The following is a 15,007-nucleotide window of genomic DNA, read 5'->3' on the forward strand; positions in this document are numbered from 1 at the left end:
AATTCATAAGATCAATATCCGGTGAGCCACGCATTCATAATATTCCTTCACTATCTTTCGTAAACTTTGAATAATCACAACCTTTTTTTGTCATCTTTTAAGGTATTGTAATAATCATTAACAGTTGATTGCATAAATTCATTGTTAAGATTCTTAAAGCTGGTTTCATCAGTACCCTCTTCGATTATACTCGGGTTATCAAAATTATCTAGATTAAAATCATCCATTTTTATTTTAAACATAAGGTGACATAATTTCCATATAACAGTGTCTTCGCAATACGGTTGCAAGTTAAACCCACAACATAGACTTTGGGATCCATTAGGGGTCAAAACAATTCGCCAGTGTGTAACTATAACTAATGACCCGAGTACCATTGATCAGAATCAAACACTTCCTACTTCCTTCCTATACTTGCTTTCCTAATCTCGGCGCACACGATGTGTTAGTTCCAGGAACTGCCAGACTATCATTTACAATTTGTTTGAATTCTACCGACGCTAGCATAGAGCTCGTTCAGAACATAGGTCGAGGGATTGTTAAGAAAATCGCGATTAAAGCTAGTGGTAATGAGGTTTTGAGTATTGACGACAGCGACGTATACTTCTGTTACATGGATCTCTAGAGAATGGCTAAAGAACGGGAAAACCTACAGTACCAAGGTATTTGTAATCAGAACACATTGAGACTGCGTGTGGGTGCTGATAGTGGTGATAATACCATCGTAGAAGATAAGGATGTTGCTGATGCATTAGGTAACCGATTCTATATTTTGCTAGACTTTGAATTACTAATTAGTCACACGCCTTTTATCAAGCATCCCTAGGCGATAGGTTAGAATATGAACTCAATTTTAATGACTGTAGCAGAGTAATCAAAGCTACTGAAGATCATACTAGCTATTCTACTGACAATATCTCACTGGAGTATGATATGATAACAGATCCTGAATTAGCCAGACAAATTCGTAACCAGTATATCAGAAGTTTAGCCATTTTGTATGATTGCTGGCTTCGACACCAGAAGATCTCCAGGAACAAAAGAGATACGACGTGCAACATCAATCTAAACGTCCCAGTGAGATAGTTGAAGGGTATTTTAATGTTGTTCCAGGACCCTACTGAAGCATTTGCAAGAGATACCGAGAAGTTCTACAACCCCAAGATTACAAAAGAAGAATTGACTATAGAGGGTGTGCCTAATCAACTATATAGTCAAGGCATGCAAGAAGTGGGATGAGATTAAAAAACTCCCTTCTGTAAAACGAAGCCCAGAAGCTAACGTGGTTGTGAAAGATCTGTCCCTCGGGGATGTATCGATGGCTGGATTCCTTACCACGAAGTATGCGCTATGGCTCGACATGCGAAACCACAGACAGTGACCAACTACACGTCAGTGGGAAGAGAATAGAAATGTCAGTGAGGGTATAACTATACAGATAACAAAGCGTCAGGAAGCGGCTGGTTCCTGATTATGGACTCAATATACAGAATGGAAGATTCGTGCAAGCGATCTATTAATAATCTTTTACCTAAAGAACCGCACTGTGCTATCATCTACGAAAAAACGGGTTGTGGAAAAACAGCTTTTTTTCTAGATATTTTACAAAGTCATTATCGGGATGTTTTCGACCATATTATTATTCTTTGTCCGACTGTAAATGTTAATAAAACATACCTATCGAGAGTTTGGGTAATGAATGATCCCGGGGTGTACAGAGTTGATCCGGGCGATATTACAAGACTGTTTACGAGTATGTCACGAAAAATACAAAGAAGAATCAACCCTTTTCATAATAGAGGACTGCAGTGCGAGTAAAGAACTTACCAAAAAGAAAGACATGCTTTCATATTTAGCATTCTGGGTAGCCCTGTCCATTGCAAAGACCAAGATTCATTTGGGGAATGTCTACGCGAAAATGATGTTATTTATACCAAGCCTGAACGAGATAAAGTCAGAAAACTGTTAGCGGAAACGAAGGACTGTAAACTCGTATTAAAAAAAAATCTTCTTAGGTATTACATAATGGAATGCGACTAACTTATCAGACAAATGCTCAAAGAACCTGATCAACATGCTGAAGTAGTAACAGATAAATCTTTAGATAACATAGAGAAAGACTCGCGGCTTTGGTAGCCGGTGGAAAATGTTCCCAATATTTTGGGGAAAATGATACCACTGAAAAAATTGATAACATGACCGAGGAAGAAATTAAAAAAATGTACGCGTGTTACGAGTCTAGACTGGGAGCTACCATGACTTAAACAAAAGGTTCGACTATGTTACAGCTATACACAGTTGTAGCTAGTAGGTCTCTTCCTATCCCGGCAGAACATCACCCCCATATATGCAATCTCTCGAGAAAGACCCTTTCATCGAACATGCTATAAGCGCAGTAAGCCGCCAGTTTGATCATAGATACGGAATGTTATTAGCGCCAGTGACCACCGCTTTAATAACGGCTAGGTATTGTCAATTTAAACATATGTGCCCACTTACTAATAATGGAGACGGAAATACAAACCCAGATTGCATCACAAGCGATTGTGCCACAAGTGAACGAGGAAACACAAGCGATTGCACAATCACAACAACAAGCCAGAGGGACTAAGAATTCTCGAAAGGTCGCAGCTGGTAGGAAGGGTGCGCTAGCGAGGAAGGCAAAACTAATACACAATATTGAACATAGCACGATTAAAACTTGGGCTCCCTTTACAGTAGGGGTTGTTGCTATAGCGGTGGTATGGTTATTTTATAAGACCGTAGAAGAGAAAACGTCACCAGCAATTGCACAATCACAACAAGCAATTGCATCACAAGTTCAATCAGAGTTAAGCCCTCATGTAATGTTATAAATGCATGACTACTCCAGTTACAGACGGTAAACTGTTGGTAAATGCAATGTATCATTCAGCGGTGGTCAGCGGCTTGGCCATTTGCTATGCCCGTATAGCTAAAACAATTACTAAAGCCACACCACCAAAGCCAGATTTTAATGGTTATGATATCGGTATGATGATTTTTTACATTGGATTGGCAATGACAACAAAAGATATGCTTATCAAACATGGGCTTATCCCAGGAGACATAATGAAGTAACTAAACATTTGAATATTTCATATTATTGAACATTTGAATATGGCATTAATTGCGATGATGGTTGGTGGGGCTATTGTTAATGCTTTAGCTTTTTTGGGGAGTAATTTTTTATTTTCTAGTATGAGAGGAGAGGAGCAATAAAGCATCAGAACAACTTGAAGCAGCCCAGTCACAATGGGCCAGAAATAGGATGTTAAGATTAGATTTTATAAATGATGAACTGCGTAAACAACGACATTCAATTCAAACGTATAAGGCACGAATACTTCCTTGTTTATGGAAAGGAATTTGACCCAATACCGAGGCCAACAATAAGTCAGTTTTATACACCATCAGAGGCTCAGAAAGACCGCGAGATGGTATTTATAATGTTGGGATTGGGTGGTGTGGCTATATTTATCTATGTTATTATGCATAAGCCATGACCTATCCTTATCAGCTATTAATAACCCTGACTACTCAGCTATTAATAACCCTGACTACTCAGCTATAAATAGCGATGACAGCTATGATTCACCAGTGGAGATGTGATTTGCATTTAGACAAATGATTTGATAGATGTATAACGATGAATCTGTGCAGATTTACACTCATGGGGAAGCCGATTCAATGCAGCCGATGTTGTGTTGGCATATACTGCGGATTGCATTCTTATTACATCAGACAAGGAAATATAAATTACGTTTGTTCTGTATATAGGATAGGGGTCAAAGGTAGTTATTGTTTATGTAAGACACACGGTGCTGATAGGGTCAGGAACCAGATTATTTACGCTAGGAAGAGAGATTACATCAACGAGAGGAATAGGTTGGGGAGCATAAGTCTTTAGATATATGAAAAACAACCATTTAGAGATTTGACTCATTTTGCATATACCATTAAATCACAAAAGTTTTTGTCAGAGAGTTGAAGGCTTTGGCAAAACAACGTGGCCTACATGGATATTCTCGAATGAGAAAAGCTGAATTGATCGACTTACTCGGTTTGGAATTCAACAAACCCCAGACTGTTAGAGAACTCATAGCTCAAGCAAAAAAAAGTGGGCTGAGAGGTTATTCCGGAATAAGAAAAGCTGAATTGATTGCTTTACTAGATGATAATCAACCCGATGATAAAAATCATCAATCAGTTGATGAGTTAAAATTTGCACCCACAAATAAGGTAATATCTAAAAGGTTGGAAGATGAATATTAATTCCAACATGGATGTTAAGCCCATCATATCAAGCAAAATTAACGAGGAATTAAATGATTTAAACAGCATAACATACCAGCTGAGGGTTAAAATGTCATTGAGTAAAAGTAACGCAGACGATAGCACTGAATATACTGAACCTTATTTCCGGAGCAATCAAGAAGTTATAACCGAATCCGATACTGTAAGCGCATCATTAGATACATCAATTCAGCGGATACAAGAAACTTTAGAAAGCTGGACTAATAGAGGTTCGGGTTGGGGTGTGGTTAAAATTGATAGTTTATATTTAGATATAGCAAATTATATGCCTTTCAAAGGTAGATCTTATATAGATTTACCCCGTATTTAAAAAAGAAAAAAGCCATACTTAATATAAAAAATGAAGGCGATGACTGTTTAATATTTGCGATAATATCTTTCAAGTTCCCTGTAGTTTCTAAAATTGCAAATAGGGCTTCGAGGTATCCCCAAAACCATGGACTTAACTGGGATGGAATAGATGAATCTACACCAATCTCTCAAATTGATAAGGTGGAAAAGCAAAATAATTTGGCTATAAATGTTTTCGGACATTCTTCTAAAGGAATTGTTGTACACAGGATAAGCTCTGCCACACAACATATTCCGAGAATCAATTCATTTCTGATCGAAAAAGATGGTAAAAATCATTATACGCGGATAATGAGTTTAAGCAGACTATTATACGATCAAACAAAACATAAGGGAAAGAAATATTTCTGTGAAAGATGCCTACATGGGTAGAGCAGACAAGATCTATTAGAAGCGCATAAAGAAGACTGCAGAGGTGTTGGACAGACTGCCATCAGGATTGATATGCCTAAAGAGGGAAAAAATATACCAAAATTTGAACATTATTGTAATCAAATGCCAGTACCGTACGTAATATACGCTGACTTACATAGTTGTAAGGTATGATGGGAAAACAAACCCGCCCGTGATTTACAGAGGTCCTGATGCAGAGGGAAAGTTCCTAGAATATCTACAAAATGAAGAGAGATTAATCCGGGAAAATTTATGGCTAAGGAACCCATGTGTATGACGAGGGATGATTGGAGGGCCTATAAGAAGTCAACGAGTTGTCATGTTTGTAATAAAACCCTGAATGGGGATTCCGTAAGAGATCATTACCACATCACGGGTAATTATCGGGGAGCCGCGCATAACAAGTGTAACTTGAAACTTAAGATGAATTCTCAAACAATACCCATCCCCGTTGTGTTTCATAACCTTAGAGGATACGATTCTCATCTCATTATGAAGCTATCTCAAAGACCGACGGTGGTGTAACGTGCATTCCTAACAATATGGAAAAATATATATCTCATTCTCGTTGACTAAAACTATACATTATACGGACAAGGATGGGAAAGCCAGAATAAAGCAAAGTAATTGACTTAGTTTCATAGACTCCATACAGTTTCTCTTATCTTCCCTGGACACTTTAGCTAATGCAAACAATCTCAATGACTTTGCAATAACAAATCAATATACTGATTGGTAAAACGGCATTTGTTACTGCGAAAAAGTGTATATCCTTATTAATACATGGATGATCATCTAGATTTAACGAAATTAATTTACTACCCCTTGAAACACTCTATAGTAACTCAACAGAATCTAAAATAACCGATGCGGATTATGAACACACTCTGACGGTCTGGGATAAATTAGGTTGTAAGAATTTAGGCGATTATCACGATCTGTACTTAAAAACCGATGTATTGTTACTCGCCGAAATATTTGATATATTTAGAAAGACAGATTTAAAACAATACGGCTTGGACCCAGCATGGTACTATTCCAGTCCCGGACTATCGTGGGATGCTTTGTTGAAGAAGACCAGTGTAGAACTAAAATTACTCACCGATTACGATATGCACTTGTTTATTGAGAAAGGATTAAGGGGTGGTATATCAATGTCGGCGAAAAGGTTAATAATGAATTAGTGGAAGGATATGATCCAAGTAAACCCGATACGCATATTTTATATCTCGACGCCAACAATTTGTACGGATGGGCTATGAGTCAACATTTACCCACGATGGATTGATGTGAATGATATTGATGTGAATGATATCCATAATATCAATATGAATAAAGGGTACATACTAGAAGTTGACTTGAAATATCCAACAGAGTTACATAAAGACCATAACAGTTATCTGCTAGCTCCCGAAAGGTTAATTGTTAATAAAGATTGGATGTCGGAATATCAACACTCCTTGATGGGTAATACTAGGTTAGCTAACGTAGAAAACCTCGTACCAAATTTGATGGATCAGACAACATATATAGTTCACTACAGAAATCTCCAGTTTTATCTATCGTTAGGTATGAAACTTAAGAAAATACACAGAGTTCTAAAGTTTGATCAAAGCCCTTGGATGGAGCCCTATATAAGGCTGAACACAGATTTAAGAAAGATAGCTACCAGCGATTTCGAAAAGAACCAATATAAGCTCATGAATAACTCAGTATTTGGTAAAACTATGGAGATTCTAAGGAAGCGTGTTGATGTTAAATTAGTCAGATCTAATGAGGAAAAAAGACTCAGGAAACTTATAGCCAGTCAGTCTTTTAACAGAAGCAAGATATTCGATAATGACTTAGCCGCATTACATATGCAGAAAAGTAATATAAAATTCAACAGACCGGTGTACGTTGGTATGAGTATTCTTGACTTGTCAAAACACTTAATGTATGACTTTTATTACAAAGAACTTAAGAAGCAATACGGTGATAGATGTGAGGTGTTATATACCCAGTCCTACGGACAACCCCTTTAGCAGTGCTCGATCTGAGCACATCTAAGATCTCTGTTGCTGTCAACACCAATTTTCTGGTGGACAATTAATTAACACACTGGGGGGTTGGGGTGAGGTGCGGGAGACATTCTCCAGCATCTGGATGGTTTAGGATTTCTTGCTAACTTCAATAAAGATAAACAATCTAATTTTAGCTACAGTTAATATTCCATGGTTCTCCCACTTCGATTTGTTTTACTCTCCTCAATAAGCTGTGTACACACGCGGACATAGAAATATCTTGTGAGAGAATACATTTTATCAGTGAAGTTAATATATTCATCACGCAATGTGCTACATTTATGAGCCTGGATACATCATGAAGTTGGGTGAGTAATGTTTTAAGTTATTCCATGTGACTTCTGTAAATATATATTTATTTAGAGATGTATATGTATTGAGAAATGATAACATACACACCAGTTACCATTTACTTTCGAGAAAAACAGTTGAAATGTAAATCCAAACAGAAATATCTAACCTAATTATAATTAATTGTATATTTGATAAACTAATTCCATGATAATGTATACACTCTTTGAAACCATATTGAAACTTAATTTGGGTATGAAAAAACAGCATAATACCAGCAAGCAAACTTTTTCTTTTAGGCTTGCTTAACAAGGATGTTTGGGCTGAGCACAATACCGGTTTTAGTTGATAAGGAGAACAAATGGATCAACATTGAGGACTTCTGTAAATTTTTGAGGACTGAACACCATGAAGAAGACAGAATAAAGATAAAAAAAGAAAATATCCGAAGAGAAGTTGCTTCCTATCGCAATAATTATATCAAGACAGACGGAAATGCAATTTTTCTCAATACAGTTGCAATTGTAAAATACATATGTCACCACAGTGATGACTTTAGAATATGCTCAAAGATAACACAGAGCATTCACAGCAGTATATTTGGAGGCCAACAGAAAACAAACTCAAGAACATTATTTGACTTATATAAACAGATTGCAACATCACAATTTACACATGATATCAATGACCTTATTGATTACACTGCCACTGAATCAGATGTTCCGAACTTGGAAATATTATACAAGAAGCATTTCACAGAGAAGGAGTGGTCTAATATTTGTTTGTTTGAGTTGCACTTTGCAAATGACATTGTAGCGACTGAGCGTGATAATACCACTGACAAAAAATGGGAATATTTTGGAACAGTTGCCAGTGCAAAACATCTTAGCAGTGCTATACTGAAAACTGCAAAATCCACAATCACAAGACGACTAGACAGATATAGTTCGCACATTGAAGCAGAAGGCATTGAGATATACGCAACATTTCATCATCGCCCTCATATTGTAGAAAATCAAATATTGAATGATCTAACTAACATTTTCCCTGGAGAAATACTATCAGTCACCTGCGTGAGTTGCCATTGTGTTTCAACCAAAAATCATCAAGATCTTGTGGAGGTGTTTGTGGAATGTAACCCAGCAATTGAGGAAAGAAATGCTGAACTTCTACAAAGGATCATTACCAGTAGACAGAATCAAGAGCACTGCTTACAATGTCATCTTATTGTGTTGTTTCCACTTGGATCACTTGAACCATATTACCAAAAGAATGGCCAAATTGCAAGGTTAAGTCTTCATGATGACTTTCGCATGAAGAAACTTCAAAGTGAAAACTTTCTGCAGCTCAATGCTCTTTCACAAAATGAAGTTACAGAGATTTCCCTCGATTCCCGTGAAAAATGTCGATCTCGTTTCACAGCAAATCTACCGAAACCACTCTCTGTCTCTAACTTTGAAATCCTTAAGGAATGGACTTTGGATGTACCACTGGTTGTGCAAATCGTCTTGGATACATTCATCAACAAAGATACCATTCAGCAATCTAATAACACCCAAAAGACCATGAAGAAGAAATTGGAACGACTCTATACAGCTTATGACCTGCTATTGAATACTTACAACAAGAATTTTATCGGAGTTCTGCAGCAGGCAACAACTGATGAGCTTCTAATGAACTACTATAGCATAAACAATGTCTTCTCAATAACAAGTGCTTCTGGAATAACAACATCTTTGTCTCTTGCTGAAAGAAATTTAACAAGCAAATCCATTGATGACACCTTGTACTTTGCAACCTATATCAAGGAACACCCTCTTACATATAATACCTTAGCAGGTGAAGTGAAGGGCATGGTGAGCATGAGAGGATGCCACATAGTGCTGATGCTTGACAATCTTGTCCGCCTGAAGTTTCACAGTGACCCAAGCCCAGGAGAACATCGTTCGAAACAGCTCTGCATGTTGCCAATAACACTGCAAGGCATGCCAAAGGATTCAGTTGAAACAGAATCTTGGCATGATGCAAACATATGCGACGGGACACTTGCATGCCAATGCAAACGACAAATATCATTGTCAAAACCTGAAGCTTTTGATGTCATTCTGAATCCTTCCACACAAGAAACAACCAGTATTGGAATATTTAACAAGATTTGCCAATGGGGAAGTACCCGATTGTGGAGACTACTAGATGGTAAGCATAGTTACTTTTGTACTTGTAATAAGTCTTTCCCATTTTACATAAATACTTGAAAAACCTATACTCTGTGATGAGCAGAAAACCAAATACATTTGCCTATATACAGTTACCTTCTTAGTTCTATTCAAAGTTAATAATGTTCCATCCACAGAATTAAAGGAAGATTGTTACACTTTTCAGATGGCTTGTGTACGAAAACAGCATGGCTACGGACATATTTCAAGGAAATGACACCTGAAAAAAATGATGATCTTCAGGAAAGCTGTGATGTACAGACCCAGGACCAAATAGATGTTGGTGATTCTGTTGCTGCAGATGTCACCATGTATGATGTGGAATCTCCATTGCAGGTGAGTGTGAGTGTGAGTGTGTGTGTGTGTGTGTGCGTGTGAGTGTATGTGCGTGTGTGTGTATGCGAGAATGTGTGTGCATGTGTGTGTGTGTGTGTGAATGTGTGAGTGCATGTGAATGTGAGTGTGTGTGTGTGTGTGTGAGTGTGGGGGTGAGTGTGAGTGTGTGCGAGTGTGTGTGTGTGTGTGCGAGTGTGTGTGTGTGTGCGAGTGTATGTGCATGTGAGTGTGTGCGCGCGTGTGTGTGAGTGTGTGTGTGCGAGTGTGTGTGCGTGCATGTGAGTGTGTGTGGGTGAGTGTGTGTGCGAGTGTATGTGAGTGTATGTGCATGGGAGTGTGTGTGTGCGCGCCTCTTACATCTGAGAAAGTCCAAGGTGAATACTTTGTTTAGTGCATACAAACATGCTGGCCTTGTGGAGCTGCTCATGGTTATGAGAGATCAAGATGTCACAGAATGGTCAAAGCTACTAACAGCTGATCACATCGACACAGCAACAAGACATGTTAGAAGAATTGCTCAGGCACTGCAAATGGCATTCTTACTGAAATTTATACAGTCTTTGGGTGATGATGATGCGAAGATAATCACATGGCACTTCATCACAGGAAAGTCAACTACTGCCTCTGAGACATGGGATGAACGAATGATGCAATTCATGGATAAAGGAAGGCAAATGAATGCTACTTTTGCCCTCCATTATGACATGATGACACACTGCAATAAAGTAGTTGCTATTTCAGTTTCAGAACGGCTCGGGGGCTCCAAAGGATACAGTCTCCTATTGGGAACTGTAAAGTCATCATTGAAGTTTTCTTTCTTGAATGGTGCTACCTCGTTTGCTCCGTATTGTGCAAGGCTACTAGCTCATCACTATACAGCAGGCATCTTCAACCAGAAGCTAAAGGAGACACTGTACTCAACACCTATTGGGAACAGTACGGTAAATATTGCTTGTGATACCAAGAGGGAGATGGACCACAAAGATGCACTGAAGGGATTTAGATTGGGCTCATCTCTTGAATCTGCTTCAAGAAGGATGTCGCTTATTGATGTGTTCAATGATATCCATTCCACCAAGGAGAAGACCAAAGAAAATGACGGAGTACAGTGGTTATTTTCAAACATAGATGCTGAGCACATTTTCAGGGTAGTGGAAGTCATTTTATGCCAGAATTCTTTGTCTTTGGAGGCCTGTACCACTCCATTCAACATGTATTCTGAAAAGAGGTCTTTACTGTCCAGAGAAATTCGTGATGATGACACCAGAGCAATTGGTGAATATCTGATACAAAAGTTCATTTGTCATGACCAACTGTTTGGTTTATCCCCTGCTGATGTTCCAAGCCTAATGACAGTGGAAGGTCCTAAACCACTGCTCAGCAGAGTGAAGAGATCCAAAGGTGTTACCATCAAGAGAACAATCAAAGCTACTAGACACGTCCAACAGTCTGAACGAGATGAGAAAGAACAAAAACGATCCAAGGCCATCAGACGGGAAGTTAAGCAAACGGATTGCCTTTCCTCGGAAATGAACATGTGCCAAGCACTAGTGAAACCAGACTGCAGCAAACCTAAGATCCAGAAATCAACTTCTATGAAGAATGCTCTCATGAAATGCATTGAAGATTGTCAGGCAGGAAACAGGCATGGTGTCATTGAGTCTGTTAAAGGACCCTTGCCAATATGGTTGACAAGTAATGTAAAGTTAGTTACCCTTGAATTTGCTGGAGTGAAATTTAAAAGTAAATTTATCACAGGAAAGCAATATCTGCACTATGTACAAAATGCTATATTGCGTCCCCTACCGTCAAAAATGCCAAATTTGGAGAGGATAGTGCTGTGTGAAGAGAAGTATTCCTTCACTCCCGATCAGTTTAAGGCAGGCACAAGGCAACAGAGAAAAAAGGCCTGCAGTGTATCTTCTATTACCCATCTGAAACCAGCTGATGATGCCATTACACAGCAGCGATTTCAACGAGATGTCATAACTGGAACAACATTTGGGAAATCTCTCATTAGCAAGTGTGTTGCAGCTAACGCTAAAGACCTGCTATTGCCACCAGGCATTACACTTGACATCGACAGTGAACTTGAAATGCACACCTGTACGTGTGATGGAGCTTGCACATGCAAACATTATGCAACGCCAATCCGTTGTACATTTGACAAAGAAAGTCAAAAACCAACCATTACAGCTCTGGTGGATGTTCAACAACGTAAGGTGAAGCAGAAATGTCACAGGTAGACTGGCTAATAGCCAGCAGATCTGATCTCAAAGCAGGCGAAAGAGTTGTTAGTTTGATTACATCAGGTGACATTGATGCTGTCTGCATTCATCTCTATGCCATATCCAAGCACTGGCCTCGTGATGACAATGGCTGTTTTATAAATGAAGTTTTTGTGGTTCTGCAGAAGCCACATATGCTTCATGATATCTACAACATCACAGCCATCATTCAACTTTTTGAGGACAAATACCAAGATCCAGACATAGGAGTGAAGCTGGCATTGGGTCTCTGCATTGGAGGGAATGACTTCATCCCCAAATTCAAAGGTATCTCACATACCCAAATTTTGAAGACATACCTCTCCAGCAGTCACTTTAGGCAAAATCTTTTCCAGATTTCGAAAGGAACACAACCCTCAATTGACAAAGATATTTATGAAGATTTCGTAAAACATCTCTACTGTCCAAAAAATGTATCTTCAAATTCTGTTACCGTAGAAGAAGTAAGAACGGTGAGCATGAAACTGAAAAAGAAATCTGATGACAGCTTTATCTCCCAGCTTGAGCTCAGAAATGCCGAAAAATGGATGCCACCATCCAGTGCACTCCATCGCCTAGCTAACCTGATCCAACTCCAGGTAGAGTACCTGGAGACAGCAGGATACCATGATGCTGATCTGCCGGATTTCATGGCTTCCTCATGCCTCAAAATAACAAAAACAGGAGAGGTCGAATATGACTTTGGACCGGAGGTCCATTTGAATGTACAAGACATCCAAAATAAAATTAAAGATGGCAAGAGAAAGCAAGAAGATACACCACAGAAAGGACAAAGGAGGAAGAGACAACTTACATCCGCACCCAGAAAGAAACCTTGAAAATATAGTCAGTACCTTTATTGACAACATCAGACTTCAGACAATGTTGATAAATATTTTGAGGAAGATGTTATACATACCAAAGTTGACAATGTGAACAACATAATTCAGCATTTTGTTAGTACTGCTAGAAGAAGAATTCAACACATTTCACAAACAGTTTCTATCACACAATCAGGACATGACAGTTCATTTCTTGTAGATAGTGAAAATGAAAAGACATTTTATGCTCATATTCTCACAGTGTATTTCAATAGTCAGTATTTTGTAGATATTTGTGCCTTGTATTTGTAACATCTACAATATGGATAGATATGTATCTTCTCATGACCAATTTGTATAAAGTAGAACATGTTCATCAAAATCATACTATCAGTTTGTCTTTGTACTAAGCAATGTACAGACATTTAAATCAGCATATGTTATGGCCAGACAACAGGCACTACATGGACATGTTTTCACTATGTTGTGGAAAGTGACAGAGATGATACTGTCATGAACACGTTGTACCACCACACAGTCGTGTGAATTACCATTATTTTATGTACTTATTTTATGAACACTTAACGCTGTAACAGTACATGAACATGCCATTTTTGTCGATGATTGAAAACGGCAGACACATGTATGTCATAGTGCATCAATGTGCACTACATGATTCACGGCTCGGGAAGATCCGGTGTACAGCAACCCATGCTTGTCGTAAAAAGCGACTAACGGGGTCGGGTGGTCAGGGTTGATGACTTGGTTGATGCATGTCATCCCAATTGCGTGGATCGATGCTCATGATGTCAATCACTGGATTGTCTGATCCGGACTCGATTATTCATAGACCACCGTCATATAGCTGGAATATTGCTGAGTGCGGCTTTAAACAACAAACAAACAAAACATAATTGACACATCACATCAATCCATGATCCAAATGGATTCTTTCATTGACTGTATGAAGTGCCTTATAATTTTTTTCTTTTCCAAAATCATAATTCACAACGATGTGTATATGTGTAAGTATATGTAAATAGTTAACCGAATCTGTTTACAATTAGTTTAGCATAGTTTTCATACAATACTATTTGATGCTGAATAACTTTCAGAAAATACATGCCAGAGCAAAGTCACTGATTCCCCGCATGCAAATCGTAAATTTGCTAAGTATGTTTACATGTATTTGATAACAATGTTCTGAAAATGTTATGAATTTGATGTTATTAAATGAATCTTATGAAATGTTATCAGTTGAATGCTATGAGGTGATCACTGCTAATACAAATCAATGCTGTAAATACGTGTATTGTCATTTGTTTTATCCAAGATGGCGGATACATATACAAACATATACAACGAACAACGGATATAATGAACTGATTTCTCTGGTCACTTGTAGTTCGTTTTATCCATGTTCTACTGTACTCGGAAGTTCATGCTCAGCTGTGTGCGTTCTGTTTTAAATTCATTTGATGTTTGCTATTCAATACATATTTATTGAAAGAACAAACCCTACTCTTTGCCTGGAGGACGCACTTTAGGTTCTCCCCTATTTCATTTACATTACAAAATTTTCATGCAAAGAAAATGTGCATCTCCTCTCTAGGCCTTTTTAATATTTGTATTCAATGGTGTATGTCAACTTTCCGTTATAAGTAGAAGTGTACATCCTGCTCCCTGTGGGTATTTTTGAACAATAAATCTTCTTCTAATGTATAAAATATTATTGAATAGTTGCAAATTTTAGTGTAACTGTAAATGAGTCCAATTCAACATAAACCATCAGTTCAACATTATACTCATTAATTAATCAACCATGTAATAATAAATAATAAAACCACTCATTCAACTTGCTGAAAACACAGGCTACACAGAATAGTAAAGAATTCTTCAAATGACACATCTGGAAGCAAGGTCGTAGCGCTAAT

At 38.1% G+C, this 15,007-nt stretch overlaps 1 pseudogene; it reads left to right on the top strand.

Moving 5' to 3' along the window:
- Positions 1-2,504: 2,504 nt before the first annotated feature.
- LOC139477875 (uncharacterized) lies at positions 2,505-13,091 on the top strand (annotated as a pseudogene).
- The last annotated feature ends 1,916 nt before the right edge of the window (positions 13,092-15,007 follow it).

This window comes from Haliotis cracherodii, unplaced genomic scaffold (genome assembly GCF_022045235.1).
Source record: "Haliotis cracherodii isolate W230 unplaced genomic scaffold, xgHalCrac1.p SCAF_37, whole genome shotgun sequence".
Taxonomy (NCBI): Eukaryota; Metazoa; Mollusca; class Gastropoda; order Lepetellida; family Haliotidae; genus Haliotis; species Haliotis cracherodii.